Genomic DNA, 23,476 nt, shown 5'->3' on the forward strand with positions numbered 1-23,476 from the left:
TCATGCTTTCAACGGCCCAGATCTGGCCATCGGATTGGCGCCACGTGTCACTCCTGCAACGGCCCAGAAATGGAAATTACTAAACAACCAATAATAAGAGCTCAACCAATCACTTTACAAATAAATAAATTTCAATAATAATAAAATCTGAATTTCTAATGTTAAATTATGGATAAGTGTCTTAATTTTTTGGTCAAAGACAAACTAAGAAAAAACAATGCCGAATGCGTTGTACTAAGAAAAAACAATGCCAGGAGTGGATTGAACCTGTGCCCTCCGTCTAGGAATATCGGACACCTGAGAGGTCGACACTTGTCACAGATCGGGCACCTGAGAGGCCAACACTTGTCAGCTGATGGTTAGATTAGCTAGACACCATCGGATGCTTTACTCCATGGCCAAAGTTGCAGGTTCTACGTAGAATAGCTAGACACCATCAGATGCTTTACTCCATGGACAAAGTTGCAGAGTCGTCAATGAGAAGGGGGATTCCAAAGGACAATACTTTGCTTCGTAAGCGACGCCTTTTCCATCATCTCCTCGGATCATCCTCAACTCATTATTACAACACTCAAATGGTCAATTGGCCAATGTAATACTTGATCTATAATAATAAAATAATAATAATAATAATAATTGTTTAATAAATTTTATTTTATGGATTTGAGACTTCTGCGATTTGTATTCTGTGTGGTTGTATCTTCTGGATTCATCGCATCTGTTGTTTAAGTGCATCGATGTTTCGAACCAGCCTCTGTGGTTCATCATCAGGATGAGAATTATTGAAGAAGTCAGAGAAGGGATGTGGTGAATAAATAGGTGAAGATAAGGGAGAGTGTAGGACCGACAAGATTTAAATAAGATTGGTTTATTAATTAGGTTTAGGATGAAAATTTTTAATTTTTAATTTTTATAAATATTTTATTACTATTATCATTTATCCTTTTAATTATTTGAAATGTGTTTAAATCTTTTTTGGCTTAATCATGATTTCGTTATGAATGGACTTATTATTTTATTTGTATATAAATGTTTATTTATATTTATTATGTTTTGGCATAATTTGTTTTGTTTAATAATTCTCATCCTGATGATGAACCACAGAGGCTGGTTCGAAACGTCGATGCACTTAAACAACAGATGCGATGAATCCGGAAGATACAACCACACAAATTTTATTTTATTATATAATATCATTTTTATATGATTTTTCTACATGTTTTATTTATTTAGGGCTTAAACCTATGTCAAAAAATTCAAATGTCAAAAGCTTGACCAATCCTGTTTACCCTAAAAACCATTATTCCAGTTTATCCATAGTAAAAAATAAATAAATATATTGAAAATCAATAAAATTAAATTAAATTACATTACATTACATATATTTCACGGTAAAAAATAAATAAATCTATTAAAAATCAATAAAATTACATATAGATTCAATATATATTGAATAATTTGAAATTTAATATATTTAAAACTATATTTCTAATAATTTTGATTATTTCATAATTTTTTACATACAACATTGGATTTTCTTATAATTTTGATATGATGAATTTTCTATAATTTTAATATGATTATTCCATTATTTTCTAAATACAACATTAGATTTCTTATAATTTTGATATCATAAATTTTTCTATAATTTTGATACATAGATAATTAAATGTGTGTAAATTTAATAACTAGAACAGATCTATTTCAAGTTTAAATTTAATGAATTTGAAAAAGTAATTATTCCCGAGCGAAAATCTACTTTTTATACATCTTTTCTTATAATTTTGAAATCATGAATTTTTTATAATTTTGAAACCTAGATATCAATTCTACTTTTTACACATATTTTCTTATAATTTTGACATCATGAATTTTTCTATAATTTCGAAACCTAGATATCAATTAAATGTGTGTAAATTTAATGACTAGAACAGATCGATCAATTTTAAATTTGACATCATGAATTTTTCTATAATTTCGAAACCTAGATATCAATTAAATGTGTGTATATTTAATGACTAGAACAGATCGATTTTAAGTTTAATGAATTTGAAAAAATGATTAATCACTAGCAAAAGTCTATTCTTTGCACATCTCCAAACCTAAAAAATATAACAAAGTTTCCAAGATTTATAGATACATATAAAAAATAAACCAACAATCATGAATACAAATAATTTTTTACATGATTTTTTTTCAATAATAATATGCCTTTTATTGAAGAAAAAAAACAATAGAACAAAGTTTCGAAGATTTATTTTTACATATAGATACATATAAAAAAAATAAACCACCAATCCTGAATACAAATCATTTTTTACATGATTTTATTTCCATAATAATATGCCTTTCATTAAAGAAAAAAAACAGAACAAATGCTCTGCTCTTCTCTTCTTCTGAACTAGGTAGACAGGAAAAAAAACACACTCTAAATCATTCAAATTCAAATCATTTTTTACATGATTTTATTTCCATAATAATATGCCTTTCATTAAAGAAAAAAAAACAGACCAAATGCTCTGCTCTTCTCTTCTTCTGAACTAGATAGACAGGAAAAAAACACACTCTAAATCATTCAAATTCAGGAGACTATAACACAGTATAAATTTTCACATCTCTGCCACTGCCCGTGGAAGTGCTGAAAAGAATCTGCAGAATAATAATTTACTGTTTGCAGATGCTACAATACATGACCATAAAATCAAAAGAATAAACGAATAACTGTGTACCCAAAAGCAGCATACAGTAATATATTGTAGAATGAATGAATGAATGTGTACCCAAAAGCAGTATACAGTAATAGTAATATATTGTATTGTATAGTTATTATATGATATCATGTATGAGGGTTTTATACATGTGAGTCACAAAACCAAAAATTAAAACCAAAAAAATATAACATTATCAAATGATAAAATTTAAAACTATTAAACCCGAGATTAAATAATAATAATACCAGAATTCAATTTAAGTTGAAGGTAGTACCAAATCTGATCAACTAGAAGTGGAACCTCTCTTTCCTCCAATTTAGTTCATTCATAATACAATTTTAAACGAATATGAAGTTGAGTTCAAGAGGAAAGATTCATTGGTAGGCATGGTAATTGATCACCTCGTAGCATTCATCTGTAATCTTTTTGAAATTACAGTTTTTATAGCCTCCAATTTAGTTCATACAATTTTAAACGAATATGAAGTTGAGTTCAAGAGGAAAGATTCATTGGTAGGCATGGCAATTGATCACCTCATAGCATTCATCTTTGATATTTTTGAAATCACAGTTTTTATAGCAAATAAGGGGAAAATATCAGTATCTTTTATAGCAAATAAGGAAAAAAACTACTCAGCTAAACCAATCGCATTATTACATGTTACATTTCTTGCTGTTAATCAATCCCTTTGTTAATACTTTGAATGTAGCGATGGTAAAGCATAATCCATTTTTTCTAATTATTGTTGCTATGATATCATACGTCCTATATCTACTGCTGTGGAGTGACAAAATTCAGGTTTTATTTCCTCCAGCTGATGCACAACCTCATCCATATCTGGCCTTGGCCTTGCAAAAGGTGCAGGGTCCACACAATGCATAGCCAGTTGCAAAGCGTTAACTCATCTCCATAATTGGAAAAAAATTTCATCAATTCCAGGTCAAAAGCTTCATTAGTCCACTCTTCTTTCACAATGGAAGCAACCCAATCAGGAAGGTCCATCTCACTGTCTGCGGTCATGGGTTCTCGTGGTGCCTCGCCAGCCAGAAGCTCCAGCAAGACAATCCTAAAGCTGTATACATCTGTCTTGGTGGTGGCTTTCTTCAGTTTTGTGAGTTCAGGAGCCCCTGCTGTGGCAATCACATTAGAATTGGCAGCAGTTGTCATCAACCTAGACAAGCCAAAATCTGCAATCTTGGCATTCAAGTTTGCATCAAACAGGATGTTGCTGGAAGTGACATTTCCATGAATGATGTTCTCATTGATGTGTAGATAAGCAAGTCCTTGCGCTGCACGAATTGCAATTTCCATTCTGGTGTGCCAATTCAAAGGTGTCTCTGTGCCTCTTGCTACCAAGGAGAAGAAATCATTATTTTTGAGTAATTTTGAGTGATATAAGACCCAAATCGTTTAGGGTGCATTTCCTCAGTATTGGGCCATATACCGATAAAAGGTGAACTGATTTCATTTACATAAACCACATTTTAATGTAAACCTAAGTTTATCAAACTGTGCTCTTATTTGGGTAAGAAAAATACCATGAAGGAATGCTGCAAGGTTTCCACTAGGCATGAAGTCAAATTAAGATACCTGATCTTCCCAAGAACATTAGCTTCTGTCTCAAATTTTCTTTGATTCTTTGCTATTCGCTCCCTCAGCTTCTTCACTGCCACTTGATTCCCGTCCTCCAAGGTAGCCTTTTACACAGTTCCATAAGTGCTCTTGCCCATTACTTCTGCAGTTGCACAAAGTCGGTCATCCACTGTGGTATTGCTGTGAATACCTGACAACCATCTGTTGTGGCAAGTACATTGGAATTGGCAGCAGTTGTCATCAACCTAGACGAGCCAAAATCTGTAATCTTGTCATTCATGATTGCATCAAGCAGGATGTTGCTGGAAGTGAGATTTCCATGAATGATGTTCTCATTACTGCGCAGATAAGCAAGTCCTGCCCATGCACCAATTGCAATTTCCATGAATGATGTTCTCATTGCGGCGTAGATAAGCAAGTCCTCGCCATGCACCAATTGCAATTTCCATGAATAATTTTCTCATTGCTGCGTAGATAAGCAAGTCCTTGCCATGCACCAATTGCAATTTCCATGAATGATGTTCTCATTGCTGCGTAGATAAGCAAGTCCTTGCCATGCACCAATTGCAATTTCCATCCTGGTGTGCCAATTCAAAGGTGTCTTGTCTGTGAGCCTCTTGCTGCCAAGGAGAAGAAAACAGTATCAATCAGAGATTTCTGAGTAATTTTGACTCTTGAGTGATATAAGACCAAATTCGTTTGGGGTGCATTTCTCTGGATTGGGCCATATACCAATAAAAAGTGAACTAATTTCATTTACAAAAACCACATTTTAATGCAAGCCTAAGTTTATCAAACTGTGCTCTTATTTGGGTAAGAAAAATGCCATGAAGGAATGCTGCAAGTTTTTCACCAGACATGAAGTCAAAGGCCAAGAGTTTTTCATCTTTAGGTCCCCAGTAATAAGCTCTCAGAAGCAAGCAAATTAAGATGCCTGATCTTCCCAAGAGCATTAGCTTCTGTCTCAAATTCTCTTTGACTCTTTGTTATTCGCTCCCTCGGCTTCTTCACTGCAACTTGATTTCCCGTCCTCCAAAGTAGCCTTATACACAGTTCCATAAGTGCTCTTGCCCATTAATTCTGCAGTTGCACAAAGTAGGTCATCTGCTGTGAATACCAGACAACCATCTGCTGTGGCAATAGCAATCACATTGGAATTGAAAGCAATTGTCATCAACCTAGACAAGCCAAAATCTGCAATCTTGGCATTCAATGCAATCACATTGGAATTAGCAGCAATTGTCATCAACCTAGACAAGCCAAAATCTGCAATCTTGGCATTCATTTTTGCATCAAGCAGGATGTTGCTGGAAGTGACATTTCCATGAATGATGTTCTCATTGCTGCGTAGATAAGCTAGTCCTCGCCCTGCACCAAATGCAATTTCCATCCTTGTGTGCCAATTCAAAGGTGTCTCTGAGCCTCTTGCTGCCAAGGAGAAGAAAACAAGAAAACAGTATCCATCAGAGATTCCCAAGTAATTTTGAGTGATATAAAACACAATTCGTTCGGGGTGTATTTCCTCGGGATTGGGTCATATATCAATTAAAAGTGAACTAATTTCATTTACATAAACCACATTTTAATGCAAACCTAAGTTTATCAAACTGTGCTCTTATTTGAGTAAGAAAAATACCATGAAGGAATGTTGCAAGGCTTCCACCACGCATGAAGTCAAAGACCAAGAGTTTTTCATCTTTAGGTCTCCAGTAATAAGCTCCCAGAAGCAAGCAAATTAAGATGCCTGATCTTCCCAAGAGCATTAGCTTCTGTCTCAAATTCTCTTTGACTCTTTGCTATTCGCTCCCTCAGCTTCTTCACTGCAACTTAATTCCTGTCCTCCAAAGCAGCCTTTTACACAGTTCCATAAGTGCTCTTGCCCATCACATATGCAGTTGCACAAAGAAGGTCATCTGCTGTGAATACCAGACAACCATCAAAGTGTATAAGCTTTCCTCCTTCGACCACAGCAGCAGTGCCCTTCTCTCCCACAGCTTTGCCAATAGAATTCCGACCCAAGAAATAGAAGAGGAGAACGAAACCAATGATCATCATCAAGCCAAGAACGCTCCCAATAATAATTAAAATGAGCCATATAGTTTTAAGTATTCTTCCCTTCTTTCACAGTTAGTTCGATTGAGATACTACTAGAGACCCACTTGGTGATAAGGACTGATTACAAGGGGTTGTAATATCGTATCCACACAGACCCAAATTCCCTGCAAAAGAGGTAGCATTGGATTTTCTTGCCAAATACGATGGGGCAGGACCACGAAGCCGGTGGTCAGAGACATTGAAGCTCTTAAGATTGCTCAGCCTTACTAGAGTAGATGGAATGACGCCATTCAACTTGTTAATTGATAAATCAAGTAATGACAGGCCAGCGATATCTCCAATGGACAGTGGAATCTGTCCAGTCGAATTGTTGTCTCAGACACAAGGGCTACCATTTTCTGAAGATTTCCTATTTTGCTGGGAATGGCATCGCTAATTATATTGTGACCTAAATCTAATTGGTTAAGAGAAGTAGGATTGCTGAGGTGTTCACTGAAACTTCCATTCAATCTATTATAGGATAGGTCAAGGGCTTGGAACTGTTTACGATTGCCAAGCTCATTCGGAATGTGTCCTTGAAGTTGATTGTGACTCAGGTTAAGTTGCTGAAGCTTTCTCAGATTTGCCGGTGAGGGGGAATGCTTCCAGCAAATGCATTGTTCTCGATATTCAAGTACTGGAGCTGGTACTCCTGCTTTCCTTCACCCTGTGTATTAGGCAATGAGCTCTGGAGATCGTTATTCTGGAGGTTTCGAAATGTCAGAGAAGGATTCTGAGCCAGGTCTGCAGGAAATGATCCAGTGAGGTTGTTGATGCTCAAGTTAACTCTATATAGGTTGCTTGAACTTCCAATCCCAAGAGGAATAGCCCCACTGAATAAATTGTTACTCAGATCCAGATCTTGAAGGGAAGGAAAATCACCAATCCCTTGTGGAATGGTACCAGAGAGCTTGTTGTTAAAGAGTTACACCCGCTTAGGTTCCTCATAACAGCCAGGGAACTTGGCACTGCACCGGTTAAGACATTGTCATGCAGATTCAGCTTTCTCTGTGTAGTGAGCTAACCCACTTGCTCAGTAATACGACCTCCCAAACCCCTCCATGGAATCTGTATAGAGATCACTTGGCCATTAACACATTTGATTCCAAGCCATCCTTCAGAGCATGCTCCAATCCCACTGTCACTCCAGCTCTTCAAAACACCTCGAGGATCATCAAGGGCACGCTTGAAGGCCCCAAGAGCCTGATGATCCTGTTGTGTGACAATCATCCCATCATAATGCCATCATCCCATCATCAGATTTCCCAGTGAGGGGGAACGCTTCCAGCAAATGCATTGTTCTCGACATTCAAGTACTGGAGCTGGTACTCCTGCTTTCCTTCACCCCATGTATTAGGCAATGAGCCCTGGAGATCGTTATTCTGGAGGTTTAGAAATGTCAGAGAAGGATTCTGAGCCAGGTCTGCAGGAAATGATCCAGTGAGGTTGTTGATGCTCAAGTTAACTCTATATAGGTTGCTTGAACTTCCAATCCCAAGAGGAATAGCCCCACTAAATAAATTGTTACTCAGATCCAAAGCTTGAAGGGGAGGAGAATTACCAATCCCTCGTGGAATGGTACCAGAGAGCTTGTTGTTAAAGAGTTACACGCCCCTTAGGTTCCTCGGAACATCCATGGAACTTGACACTGCACCGGCTAAGACATTGTCATGCAGATTCAGCTTTCTCATAGTGAGCTAACCCACTTGCTCAGTAATTCGACCTCCCAAACCCCTCCATGGAATCTGTATAGAGATCACTTGGCCATTAACACATTTGATTCCAAGTCATCCTTCAGAGCATGCTCCAATCCCATTGTCATTCCAGCTCTTCTAAACACCTCGAGGATCATCAAGGGCACGCTTGAAGGCCCGAAATGCCTGATTATCCTGCTGTGTGACAATCATCCCATTATAATGCCCTGAAACACTCAGCAAACCTGATTATCCTGCTGTGTGACAATCATCCCATCATAATGCCCTGAATCACTCGGCAAAAGTGTGAGGAACCAACATCACCAGCCTACCACCGCTAGTTTCTTCCTCTCTTTTCCCATAGTCTTCCCAAAAGAACTTCAAGCACTATAGCTCCACTAGACCCTTCTACTCCCATGAGCTCCAGTGCTGATGACACCACCTGCAGTGACTCCATCCCAGTATATCATGGCTGGCAAAGCACCCATATAGCAATGCACTGAGGATAGAACCTGAGCCAGTTGTGACAAAATCCCACGCTCTCAAATTTGGACGAGATGTGGTAAACTACAGATCTAGCCATTGATTGGTGGGTGAACGATCTTGGAATAATGTACGTGGAAAGTATTTGTCGTGTTTACATTCTTGAGATTGCCTAGAAATAGTATTGGGCAGATTTCAAGTTTCTTGAAAGATCATTGAACAAATTATTTTCAGCAACAAGGATTAAAAAATCTACGAAGTAGAACCATGACCTCATAGAGATGAGGTGTACATTTTAGATTGGTAAAATTCAATAAATTTCAACATATTTGAAAACAAACACTGCTTTAACAACTTTACATGGTAATTTTCAACCTCAAACAATTAACCAAGTGATAATACTTGGGATCGTCGTGGATTCATCAACATTATTGCAATGACAACCATGAACAGAACAATAAGCCCTAAAGATGTGAATTGCAATATAATTGTTTTTAATCAAAGTTCTGGGAGAAACTCGAATATCACACCCTTTAACAATATATTTTTTTTAATCAAAGTTCTAAGAGAAACTCGAATATCACACCCTTTAACAAGATAATAATACTAGTGAAGCATGACCCTTCGAGACTCGCGGGTCTTGACAATTCATAGGCCAAAACGAGTCACTCTCATAGAACCCACACATAAGACCCTTACCTGTGCTGACTCGCGTTGACCCATTGACTCGCATACAACTTGCAGCGAACTCATATGAACCCATATAAGACCTATCCCTGGCAACAAAATTCAATTTTTTTTAGATTTGTTGCACTTGTAATCTTCTAAGTGTTGATCCTCTAAGGGTTGGTGTGGAAGCTGAACAGTCAAAGGGGTTTCCAACAAACCACTTGGAATATGAAACCAACGATCACTAGACTTGTATAAATATGTATCATTGTGAATAATAATGTATTCAAGGTTGATCCTTCATTTCTTTTGTCTTCACCATTGTTGTGTTTAACATGGTATCAAAGCCACGATTTGTGGCCTTTTCCCACCATTAGTTGTGTGGTCTTTTTCAAACTAGGTGCTCTGCCATTTGACCGTTAAATATCTGACCCTTTGTGCAATATTTTAGCTGTCCTCTCTGTCTTCTGCATTGTCCTCCTCCTTGCAGAAACGTTACATTTACCTCAGAGCAAATCCTGTCAGTTATATTCTAGTTGCGATTTTTGTCCAGTTCTGTAGCAGCTCTAAGAAACGCCAACGGTGACATATTAATTCACCTGAGGGCTTGCAATAATTATCAATCTTGGCATAAGCTTAGTCCTTTCATTTCTCAGGTTTTCCATTACCTCATAACGCTCCATCAATTTAGCCTCTGTCAGGAAATCCATTTGTTTCCTCTCTATGCGACTGAGGTAGGGATAGCTAAAATCGATTTTGATTTCAGACAATGTACACACGCAGTCCTCATTCTTTGTGCATCGATTCATATTCTCTGTGCAAAGTTTCAAGCTGTTCTTATGCATTTACCTTATAATAAGTTGCATACTGTAACTGGGATTAAAATGATTTCTTTTTCTCTATGTCGTCAATGTCGCTATTTCTGCATGCTCAAATAGTTTCCAGTGATGGGAACCTATCTGCTCTAATATGCCCAAGAAATGCCAAATGCCTTGCCATTGCTTCTGTGTGTCTGGCTAGAGAAGTCTCCAATCACAACGGTGTTCTTTCTTCAACTCCATCAACCATCATATGTGAAGATGTTCTACTAGTTCTTGGTGCTAGTGGCAGAGACCTGGCAGCTCTGATATTGACAGCCGATGGCAAAGATCTTGAAAATTCGTCTTGTTCCCTTATTAGAGAACTAACTAATCTGGGTGGCACTATTTCTTCAACTTCGTGAACTAGTGATTGTGTAGATGTTGCAGATATTGATCCCAAAAATGGGACTCTTTCAGCTTCAATATTTTGATGAAGAGAAGTAGGATGTTCTGACATTTTAGTGTGTTCCCTGGCTGTAGCGGTAGAAGATTCCAATCCTTCAACATCAAGCATTAATGGTCTAAGAGCGTGCTCATAACTCACACAGCACATATGCAGCGGCAAAGCGCACAAGTGCACGAATAGGTCACACCGTACATCGGTGGAAGTTGTCCACCTCCATCTACGTCCGGCGATGAAATTATAAACATTCTCGCTACTGGAAGCATTGAAACAATAGTCTGCAACGTACCCTCTCTGCGTTTAGCGTTGACTATGTATGCAACATTGAATTCAAGACCGTGAGCTCTCTCCCATTGTCTATGCATCATTATCATCGAATTCTTCCAAGGCAACCTCCAACATTGAATGTGAAGTTGTGATATGCTCAATCTCTTGAACTTCCAGTAATAAACCACTTGAATTTGGTGACAAGGCATTTGCATGTTCATGAGGCTTTACCATTTGAGAGCAACCTATTTTCAAGCAGCACATCATCGATGATATCACAAAGTAAGGTAGCAAGCTACGTGGACTTTCCTTCAGAGAATTAAAATCAGCTTCAACATTTTTTTGTGTTTAATATATCGATCAATATTTTTGCTACGACTAGGAGGGTGTAGCCAAGAGCTTTGAGGTGAGACTAGTGAGCGATCAATTTTTGAAGACTTGTTGTTAGAGGCAGAGTATCGAAAGCTGATAGTGGATGTGCCAACTGAAAACTACTATGCAGACCCTCTCCTACAAAGGGTTTTACGTCGACCTGATTATGAAGAATCGTTTATTATGAAGCATTTAAAACTCTAGTAAATGAACTGAGTCTGTCCAGTCGACTTACTATATACAGTGCAAGTATTTTCAGTGAAGACAAGCTCGTTTCATAAGCTTGGATCTCAGGCTTTTATAAGCTCGCATCTCAACATTGGTTATTGTATTGTTGAAGTCCAAGGGAACAACAGAGTTCAGGTTTCTACCTGCAACCATATTGCGCACAGGCCAAATTTTCAGATTTGATACTCTGGAAAGCTTCTCTAACTAGTATAATATTGATGCTCCTCTAAGTTTCCACAAGTTTAGTAAGTATTTCAGAGTGAGATTGCTACTCCTATTAGTGATCCTGGAACCGCGTTAATGATCTTGGTGCACAACTTTCATAAGCATTAGGCACTGTTTTAAAGTTGCAACAATTTGGCATTATCTAAGATATATGTTCGTAAGTTCACTTTACATTCTAAGCAAGTGCATTTGTAGTTGACGCATTATTGTCAAATGGATTGAATTGATGATGCATTAAAGTTATTGAATACTCTAATTTATTCCACTGTTGACGGGATGGTAAAATTCAGTTAGGGAACTCTTTTTGACATCAAAATTTGTCTACAAAATGCACAAGAAAACATTGATTTTTTGCAGTAGGAGTCTCAGCTTTAGCAAGATGACTTACAATAGAAAAGGCATCCTTCTGAACTTGTTTTTGTTCAGAACAATCCCCTATTTGACTTCAAAATAGGATACTATCAGCAGCAACCAAGTCAACAAGTCAGTAAAGTTGAGGTTGATTTAGATCAAGTGCCCATTTTAGAAGCAGATTTGCATACAGGTGTGGAAATTCAACGTTCACTTCCCAAGCCAATCATCAGTCCTTGGAAACAGCTTGTGCATAACAAACACAAAATTGGTCTTGGGTATCACAAGGATGTGTCCTTTCATATTCCAGATTACTCAAAGCCCATCCAGTTCCATAGTGTTGGGTTTATTCATGACAGTTCACCTTCAGTTGTTCTAGGTTCTGGTCCTCTTCCACAGCAGCCACAACAGATTGTTAAATGTCAACATTGTGACAGAGTTGGCCATATGAAAGATCATTGTTTTGATCTTCATCCATGTGAGCACTATCATAAAACCACTCATTCTTCAAACAGATGCTTCAAAAACAAGCCTCCTGCAAGAACAAAAATTCATCTTGGATGGATTGCTTCTTGGCAATGGGCTTCAACAACCAAGAAGATATTTCAGTCATATGTCAAAACTTGTTCTAGAGTATTGAACAGTCTTGCAGTTGAGTTTTCTCCATCTTCTCACCTTGTCTCTGACAGGGGGGGAGTGATGGTCATATACAAGCTTCAAAGCCACATCAAGCGAGCACAAGCCACAACTTTCCATACCATATTCAGAGTTGTAGCCAGAGACAGAGATGCCCTTGAGCATACCTTTGGTTGTTGGTTAGCCTTAAACCATCTATGCGGGGTTGAGACCTCCCTTTTCAAGTTGAGCTTCTCCCTCTTCAAATAATTGGGGACACTTCCTCTAGCATAAGACTTCAGCTTCTTGCCATTTCTGGAAGAGTTTCAAGAATTGCATTAAGCATTCTAGAGTTGGTGGTCATCCTTAAACCACCGCGGGTTGTAGACCTCCCTTCTTCCAAGTTGAAGGTCTCCCTCTCCAAAGCATTAGGGACACTTCCTCTAGTAGAACACTTCAGCTCTAAGTTGCATGAAGCGCCAAAATGTTTCAAAGTTTCCGAAACGGGTATGTTTAGAAACGTCACCTCCCAAAAATGGAAACATTGGCTGAAATGTCATATATATATATATATATATATATATATATATATATATATATATATATATATAAGTGAATAACATAATATTTTGCAAGAAAAAAGGGAATAAGACCCATAGATGACAATCTAGAGGGAAAACCAAGTCGATATTGACTCTCATATATGATTACATTATGGTCGAGTTTCGGAGCTTCAAGTACGGGTATGTCTCAAAATGTCGGGTCCCTAGAAGTTTTGTGCAACATAGCTTCAACTTCTTGCCAGATTTGGAAGAGTTCCAGGAACTGCACTAAGTGTTCCAATGTTAGTGGTCATTTTTAAACCATCACCTTATACCAACATTTCAAAAAGCACATTCAGCCTAATGTTGCCATACATTTTTGCACATTTTGTATTACAACTCTCTTCTTTGACTCATACATACCCCTTCAGATTAAGGGGGGGATATGTTGGACACGTAATCCTCTAAGGATTGGTGTGGAAGTTGAACAGTTAACGAGAGTCCAAGAGACCACTTGGAATGTGAAATCAAGGGTCACTAGACTCGTATAAATATGTATCATTGTGAATAATAATGCATTCAAGGCTGATCCTTCATATCTTTTGTCTTCGCCACTATTGTGTTTAACAAGATCAGGTGGAGGGAAAGGGAAAATGGAGGGAGTCTGTATTTTGTTGAGTCTTATACGAGTTTTATATGGGTTGTTCCCAATTCTTATACGAGTTGTTGTGTCAATAGCCAGACGAGTGTTATACGAGTACATGCAACATTGGATAATACCATGAAACCATGACATTGTGTGAACAACAAATATTTCAACGGGTTGAAGGAAGATAGTAAAAGATGCGGAAATCTCAACCAATTTTGAGTGAAAGGCTTTAAATATTCTTCCGATGTTTCATTTCCAAGTTCCATAAAGTTATGGATAGGAAAGAGTTTAATCAAATAGAATTTTTTTCTATCAATCATACTACTTTGATGATTGAAGCGATATATGAGGATCGATAATGTAAGTACTTTATTTATGAGAAAAGCATGACTTACCCATCCTATCCACCACATTTACACAGCGTATAAAGTATCTTCACCACCTAACCTTCTCACACTGTACAACTATAGTCGCTCACTATACAAAGTGAACAAATATATTTTAGTATGAGACCGAAAATGAAAGATATAATACACTAAATCACAAACAAATGGAATGACGAATTAACCATGCATGCCTCCCTTCTCATGACCATTGCCCACGCCCATGGAATCATTAGCCATAGAGAAAAGTAAGTGAATCATTAGCATACTAATTGATTGGTTAAAGCATTAGTATGGTTACTTGCTCCACATTTATGTTCTCATTCATGCGACAAGTTGTGTGGCCATGTGTGTAATGAAAGTTGGATAAGTCTATCTTGTCTTGTCACGCCTTGCAATGTAGGTGGCATATCATTGTTGTATTATATTTGTCATCATTGGTCTAATTTTTTGATTCATGTGCTATAATTGTCATCATTGGTCTGATTTTTCTCATGAATTGAGGAGGAAATTTAAAGGTTGTTTTAGTACGCTAATTTATTGGGACAGCGAAGTTGATCCCTATGTTGTTGTAGCCATAGTTTTAAAACCGGTCGGCACGAATCAGAAACCGGCCAAACTGACCAATTCATTAGGCAACCAGGTCGAACCAGGAAAAAAACTCAGTTTAAGGGCTAACTTCGCCAAAAAATCACAAAAACCAGACCAAACCGGCCGGTTTTTGACAGAACCAGTCGATTTATGTTCAAACCGGATGGTTCTGTCATAAACCGGATAGCTCATTACCAAGGTCGCGACGGACAGTGACAGACCCACACAAACTCTTTTTGGAAGCTTCCTGGGTGTTTTGGAGGGAAAGTAAGGGTTGTTTCCCTCCAAAAACACCCTCTCCAAGCCTTTAAAAGGAGATCACACCCCTCATTTGTCTCACACATCTCATTTAGAGTTTTTGTGAGTTTCATTGGGAGCTTGGAGAGTGTTGAGTTTTTGCTAGAGTAGTGGAACAACAAAGATTTTGAGCTAAGTACTAGCCACTATGCCTCCAAAAGCCAAGGATATTGTATGAGCTCATTGTGATATGATTGATGGAAAAATGACCTACAAATATTGCCAAAAATCTATTGAAGGAGGGGGTATTAACAGGTTCAAGCAACACTTGGCTAGGATAGGAGGCCATGTAAAGCCATGTGGAGCACCAAATGAAGTAATAAGGCAGAATACCTTCAGAAGTTTGAGACTCAAGTCACTGAACTAGCAAAGAAGTTTGTGACTCAAGCAATTGCAAAGTTTGGGAGTAGAAACTCAACCAATTGATTTTGATCATGATGAGAAGTTTCAACTTTCAAGTGATAATGTTGATCATTAATATCATATATGTAGACCTGTAGTAGATTGTAGGCCAATGGTCCCATAGCTTGTAGAATTGATTTTGGACTTTATAGGCCATTTAGAGCCTCATTGCTTATGTATTTTGTCGATGATATGCATTGCACTGGGTGTCATTTTGATATATTTGTGTTTACATGGTATATAGATGAGAAAATTTTGCATATTTTGTCACTATTGGTTTAGAATCATGGTTTTAATTTTTAAATCTTAAGTTTTTCATTAAGAATTAATTATTTCACGTTTTTTTTTAAAACCGGTTCATTGAGATCTGACCAGTGCCAGTTTGACCAGTTCCGGTTTGAAACCCGGTTTATTAGGTGGACCAGTCTGGTCACCGGTTCCAGTTTTTAAAACCACAGTTTTCAAAGATTTGAATTGTCAATATTATATTTCCGTTGTAATAAAAGTAATTTTCAGATCTGTGTATTAAGATAGAACTTTCCCTAAGGGGCTCCGGAATAGTGTACACGTAAAGTCTTTGGCGTGCTTACATTCTTGAGTTTTCCTAGAAATAGTACTGGGCAGATTTCCAATTTCTTGAAAGTGCATTGAACAGAGATTTCCTAGAAATAGCATTGGGCAGATTCCAAGTTTCTTGAAAGTCCATTGAACAAATTTGTTTCAGCACCAAGGATTAAAAATTTTAGACATATTTGAAAATGAACACTGCTTTAACAAGTTTACATGGTAATTTTCAACCTCAAACAATTAACCAAATGATAATACTCACGGATCATCATGGATTTATCAACATTATAGCAATGACAACGATGAATAATAGACCCTGGAAATGTGAACCCCAATTAATTTTTTTTTTAATCAAAGTTCTAGGAGAAGCAATAATATCACACCCACTAACAATATGATATACCATGAAACCATGACAAAAGGATAAATCATTGTGCGAAAAATAGATATTTCAATGGGTTGAAGAAAAAGATTAATTATTAAGAGGAAAGCATGACTTACCCATCCTCTCTACTACATTTGCAAAGTGTATAAACTATCTTCACCACCTGACCACCTTACATTGTACAACTGTAATCACACACTATACAAAGTAAACAAATATATTTTAGTATGAGACCAAAAATAAAAGATATAATAAACTAAATAACAAATAAATGGAATGAAAAATTAACAATGCATGCTTCCTTTCCCCTGACCATTGCCCACTCCCATCGAATCATTAGCCATAGAGAAAAGTGAATTGCATGGCACATAGGATAAATCACCTTCATGTATGAAGTTATGAACAATAACACTAATCTCACCTTGTTCATCTCTTTCAGCTTCTCCACGTACCACTTTCCTTTCTCACCCAACAAACCAAACCAATACCAAACAACCACAAAAGAAAAAAAAATAAATAATAATAATAATAATAATAAAATAAAATAAAATTGCAAAAGCAAAAAAAACAGGTATAACACAACAAATAAAACAAAGCATGGTCATGCTCAAATTCAACAAAGAAAAACAAGAAACGATAACAAAAAAATGAAACTGCAAACATCATCTCTCTGTAGATCATTCTTCTTGCAATATGGTCCCCTCCTGTGGAAAAAAAAATAGGCAGAAACAGGTTAAAATAAATAGAGGAATAGCAATGGTAAGCATATTTCCAAACGAAAAATTATTTATAATATGAAACATACGTCCATTGGATGTTTTTTAAAGATGGGCAATGCATCTTCTATTTCACTTACTCATGCTCACATAGGTGGGACATCTGTAGTAGACACATTATAAAATATTAGAATTGTAATACAAGTTAAATTAATAAGTTGAAGGTAATAACTATTCATGATATAAAACATACCTCCATTAGAATTTGTTTTATAAAAAAATGAGAGTCCATTTTGTCTTTCACTTAATTCTACTCATCAGAATAGGCCATCTGCAATAGATACATAGTAAAATATCAAAATTGTAATACAAGCTGAACTAGGGGGTTGAAAGCATGAACTTCTAATCAACTTGCTTCAAGTCACATTTATTTCTTTGCTATATTTGAGATGATAAAAATTGTCTAAAATCAATCTACTATTTTTAGAGTCAATACAACCAATGTTTTCATTAAAAACAAAACAAACAAACAAACAAAAATTGTTCATTTATTAACTTGGAATGTGTGGGGCGCTAGGGAATGTTGCCACCTGCCACATGAAGAGGTTGCAATCCATCATTTTCGAAATGCATTCAGGTAAATTGAATGACGCTTTGTTCGCCTTTCTACTGATTTGCATTGTCTAAGGGGCCTTCTCCTCTCAAACTTCTTAGACTCTACAACTATCACTCACTGCACAAAGCAAATTTATATATGAGACCATGAATAAACCACAGTAGCAATTAAATAACAGAAAAAAAAAGACACATGAATTAATGACACATACCTCCTTGCTCTTGGTCATTGCCAGCTCCTATAGAATAACCTCATTTCCTTGGTCATTGCCAACTCTTATAGAATCATCATACACTGATAAGATTATTGCAACAACAACCATGAGCACTAATCTATGAAGAAAAAAAGTGGACAGAATTGGGTTATAATACATAGGAATAATAATGGCAAAAATATCTCAAAACTAGCAATCATTCATAATAGGAAACATACCTCCCTTAGAGTTTGTTTTACACAGATGCATAGTCCATTTTGTATTTCATTTACTCAGGCTCACCAAAATAGGCCATCTACAATAGATACATAACAAAACATTAGAATTTTAATACAAGTTAAACTCGACAATCCAAGGCAATAATTATTTATAACAGAAAACATACTTCCCTTAAGGATAAAAATGGAGATTGTATTTCTAATTTCATTTACACTTGAGGTGGTAGTCAGCACATTTGTGATGGTTTGACATCTTTTTCTGAGGCACACTTATTGAAGAGGATGTGTTCTTATTATCAATGTTGCGAACATTGGCATCGGGATAAAATCAGCAAAGGTCTTGAAAACCAAAAAATTGTAAAAATTGGGAAAATATCGGTAAAAATCGGCAAACATCAGCAAAATTAAGTTACCATAAAAATATCTGTAAAAATCGGCCAGCCAACATCGGCTAGGCCAAAAAATTGTGATTACGAGATAAAATCAGGATGTAATCGAGATGTTCGCAACACTGCTTATTACACATGCATTAACCCCCTTGGACGAGGGATTTATGCTCTTAGAGCTTGCAGACAAAGGCACTAATTGCATCCGAGCCATCTAGCACATCCATCAAGAAGGACAACTTGAAGTGAGGAACCATTGATTGGTGGGTGCACCATCTTGGAGGACCAACACACATGGACAACAAGACAATTTGAGAAGTGCTCCATTGGGAGTTTCGATAGTTGAATTAGCCTACTTAGTTCCATGTTTTGGTGTCGGGGGTTTCGATAGTTGAATTAGCCTACTTAGTTCCATGTTTTGGTGTCGGGGGTTTCGATAGTTGAATTAGCCTACTTAGTTCCATGTTTTGGCGTTGGGGGGTTTCGATAGTTGAATTAGCCTATTTAGTTCCATGTTTTGGTGTTGGCATTCCTCCCCTTACTGCTTACTCCATATAAAAAGAGGGCTATCTCTTTACGAAGCCCAACTGCTTTGCATCTTAAAGATGGATGGTTAGGGAAATGCTAACTACTTGGGGAATTTAGAAGATTATATTACTTTTTTTTTTAAGCAAGAATACTACTGCAAGGGTCCTTGGCTTGTGCCATGCAAGCAGTGAGTCTTATAGCTTGTGGGATGCAAGTGTGTAAATCTTATTTAAAGGTTTGTGTGATACTAGTGGAAGATCTTGGGATTTCACAATCTATGTGATGTTGGATTGTTGGAAGCTCCAAAGATTGGTTTCTGGATTTCTATCACTCAATAAGGCTTGTGGACACCCCAACAAGGGTTTGCTATGGATCAAAGAATGCTTGCTTCGGATAAGGCATGTAAGAAATTGATGTGCCATCTATAGGGTATTGTGTTTACTTTTCATTACAATGATAATAAAAGGCTTATCATTTTTGTGCTATCCTCGTCATCATTGATATGATTCTTTTCATGAATCGAGCAACTTTCATGATTCTTTTAGTACGTTGAATTATTACGACAGGGAAGTTGATTGCTATGTTTTTGTAGCATGCTTAATGATGCCTTCAAAGATATGAATCGTTGATATTATATTTTCATGGTAATAAAAATTTTCAAATCTGTGTATTCTTATCAATGTTATCATGATCGGACCAAATCAGTCTACAATGGTTGGTCCGACCATTTTGAAACAAAAATCTGTTTGGACCAGTAACTTGAATTGTTTTTGGCCGGTTCAGTACGGTAAAGTCACGTAGAACGCAACAAGTGGAGCTTGTTTTGCATTTTGTCATTTTTGTCTTAGTTGGGCACTAGCCCACAATAGGTGTCCAATATTCAAGCCTATGGCTTTACTATTGATATGAAATTCATGGTAATGTTAAATTCTTAAAGTAAAAGGATGAAAATGAGAGACTTCAAAATTTGCATACTATGTGTTTTTGGTTGACCGGTTTTTTGGTCTAGTTTTTTTACCGGTTTCGGTCCAATTCTGACTAGTTCCCGATCCTGGGGGTTTACCGATTCAATAATCGGTCTGGTTCTAATAACATTGATTCAGATAATATTTACTTAAGGGCCTCTAAAATAATGTATGTGGAAAGTCTTTGTCGTGTTTGCATTTTTCAGTGTGCCTAGAAATAGTATTGGGTAGATTTCAAGCTTCTTGAAAGTCCATTGAACAAATTAGTTTCAGCACGAGATAAGAGAATCTACAAAGTAGATTCATGACCTCGTAGAGGTGAAGCGTATATTTCAAATTGGGAAAATTCAAGAAATTTCGACATATTTGAAAATGAACACTACTTTAACATGGTAATTTTCAACCTCAACGAATTAACCATATCATAATACTTGGAATCGTCATGGATCCAACAACGTTATAGCAATGACAACCATGCACAATAAGCCATAAAGATGTGAACCCCAATATAATTTTTTTTTAATCAAAGTTTCGGGAGAAACTCAAATATCACACCCATTAACAAGATAAAAAAGAAAAAAACCATGAAACCACTAACGAGGATAAACCATTTCGTGAACAACAAATATTTCAACAAGGTTGAATGAAAAAATTATTTATTAAAAGAAAAAATGACTTATCTATCCTCTCTGCTACATTTGTAGAGTGTATAAATATGTTCACCACATAACCTTTTTACACTGTACAACTATATTCCAACAACGTTATAGCAATGACAACCATGCACAATAACCCCTAAAGATGTGAACCCCAATATAATTTTTTTTTAATCAAAGTTTCAGGAGAAACTCAAATATCACACCCATTAGCAAGATAGAAAAGAAAAAAACCATGAAACCACTGACGAGGATAAACCATTTCGTGAACAACAAATATTTCAACAAGGTTGAATGAAAAAATTATTTATTAAAAGAAAAAATGACTTATCTATCCTCTCTGCTACATTTGTAGAGTGTATAAATATGTTCACCACATAACCTTTTTACACTGTACAACTATATTCGCTCACTATACAAATGTTATCAGAACTGGACCAATCATTGAATCGGTAAACCCCTCAGAGCAGGAACTGGTCAAAACCGGACCAGAACTAGTAAAAAAAACCGGACCAAAAAATCGATCAACTAGAAACACAAAATATTCAAATTTTAAAGAAAACTACATGTATTCATGTGCATCAATCTTAATTCAAACCATTTATACACAAATAAGCAAAATTTATCATTTATAGAGCATGTAAGGGTGCACATAACCAAAATATGACCTAGTGCAATCCATCTTGAACTGAAAATACATCAAAAAACAAGACCTAGATGGCCTCTAGCATCCAAAAAAATCATGCTACAACAAATACCTACATATCATCAAAATATTTGCCTATGTTGGGATCTTCGTCATCAATATCACGCTTTGAGAATTTAACCGAACAAAAAAAAAAAAAAAAAAAAAAAAACTTAGCATATCAGTTCAAGATTTTGCTTGAGTAATGGGTACGTTTTTAGTAGGATCACGATAGAGAAGTTCAATAATCAATACCTCTAACATCAAGGTACATAGAGAGATTGGTGCTCTTGATTAAATGCTATGTCAATACCCTCATACATGATAGAATTCAATGGAAACGATGCAATCCCCACACTCCTGAAATCCTGAAAAACTGTTAATTCCACTGGATTTTGAGTGAGATCTAAAATTCTACTTTCTCCATGTAAAATACAATGAGGTCAAAACCACTCTCAAACATCCTGAGTCATTTCATGGTAATGTTTAAAATTTAAGTAAAAGGATGAAAATGACAGATAAAGGGGCCATAGGCTTGAATATTGAGCAGCTATTGTGGGCTAGTGCCTAGCTAAGATAAAAATTAAAAGAAAAAAAGCAAAACAGGCCCCACTTGTTGCGTTCTACATGGCTTTACTCTACCAAACCAGCCAAAAATGGCTCAAGTCACCAGTTCAAACCAGTTTTTGCCGAAAAAACGGTCAGACCAGTCTGAACCGGCTGGTGTAGTCCTAATAACACTGGTACTAGCACATATTTCAAGGGCAGTAATTGTAGACTGAAGATGCACAATTTTTTGAGTGATTCAAGCACAAAATCGAGAAGTTGCAGCGCTGGTATTGTGTTGTTAGAGCAACAAATTTCAAGCACAAAAATCGAGGTACTGCTGCACAAATTTTGAGAAGTTATGGGCATCATTTTGAGGGTTTAATAGAGCTGTTAGAGCTGCTACAACAGCACATAAATAAAGTTTGGGCAGAAAATTGAGTGGTTATCTGGCACTAGATTTGAGGGGACTGATAGCAGCATTTATTGTTGCCAAACTATACCGAAGTTGGCTAAACTTTCTTAGCAAGATGGCACAAAAATCGAGGGGCATCTTTAAAAAATTTCCAAGAAATTTTGGGCAAGAATTGAGGGAGATAAGTCCACTATGCTTACTGTCATTAAATGTTGTAATAATTTCCTTGAAAGTAATAAAAATCTCTCTCTACTCACTTGTTTTCCCTTCAGGGTTTTTCCAGTCTTTGGACCAAAAATCACTCTGTTAAATTGTGGGATAGCTTGTGTTATTCTCAACAAATATTTTAAGCAGTGGGCTTATGTGTTTCATTTTTTTTTTAATATATCCATGTTTAAAAACAACAACATAAAACCATGAAGGGTTGGGCATTAAACTTATGTGATTTCTAAAACCTGAAACCAGGTTAGGCCTACAAATTTCTTCAATTTGCAGATGGCACATTGTATTTAGTTACAAACTTACAACATGATATGGTCCATCATATATTGTATATTGTTCGCTAGAAAATGATCATTTGCAGATGATCCCATGCATTCACTTGAAGATTGTCCATTTGGGGGGTTGAGAGACTTACACATCCATTCATGTGAAGGAGATTTAAAATGCACATCTTCTCATGGGGTGAGTTGTCCACATATCTCTTGTCCATTTTGATTAAATAACTCTTATAGAGGGGCACATTTGAAGATGAAGTTGTTAATACTATTTAGGATATTTGACTTGGTTTATAGCATCAAACCAAGAGGCCATGCTCCGAAATGGAAAAACAAAAATCGATAGTAATGGAAAAACAAAAACAAAAGAATAAACTCATCCAATATCACAAAAGATAAATAACTCACCCTCTATGTCATTGTCTCCACATTTGCTATAGTGCCCCCACATCTCTCTCACACAATGATATTCAGCCATTTCATCAGTGCTCCTCCACCTTCTTTATCCTACATTGCATTTAAATTTAAACAAATGAGATAATTATGAAGCAACAAATGAGTTAAGTTAAAACAAAGATAAAATTATATAATAGTAAACAAATAAATTCCGTAGTACATACCTCCATTGCCTTTGCCCAATACACTCTTGGAAC

General features: G+C 36.5%; 1 pseudogene across 1 annotated transcript; it reads right to left on the reverse strand.

Annotated features, from left to right (window-relative positions):
* Positions 1 to 3,459: 3,459 nt before the first annotated feature.
* LOC149160663 (uncharacterized) lies at positions 3,460 to 8,580 on the reverse strand (annotated as a pseudogene). The gene is made up of 5 exons (XR_016261400.1): positions 8,505 to 8,580; positions 7,679 to 8,337; positions 5,941 to 7,000; positions 5,555 to 5,732; positions 3,460 to 3,882 (listed from the first exon to the last, which is right to left on the reverse strand). The product of XR_016261400.1 is annotated as an uncharacterized LOC149160663 (transcript).
* Positions 8,581 to 23,476: the final 14,896 nt, after the last annotated feature.

This window comes from Pinus tabuliformis, chromosome 5_2, assembly GCF_031772625.1.
Source record: "Pinus tabuliformis cultivar Carrire ecotype Pingquan chromosome 5_2, CPIR1, whole genome shotgun sequence".
In the NCBI taxonomy this organism is placed as follows: domain Eukaryota; kingdom Viridiplantae; phylum Streptophyta; class Pinopsida; order Pinales; family Pinaceae; genus Pinus; species Pinus tabuliformis.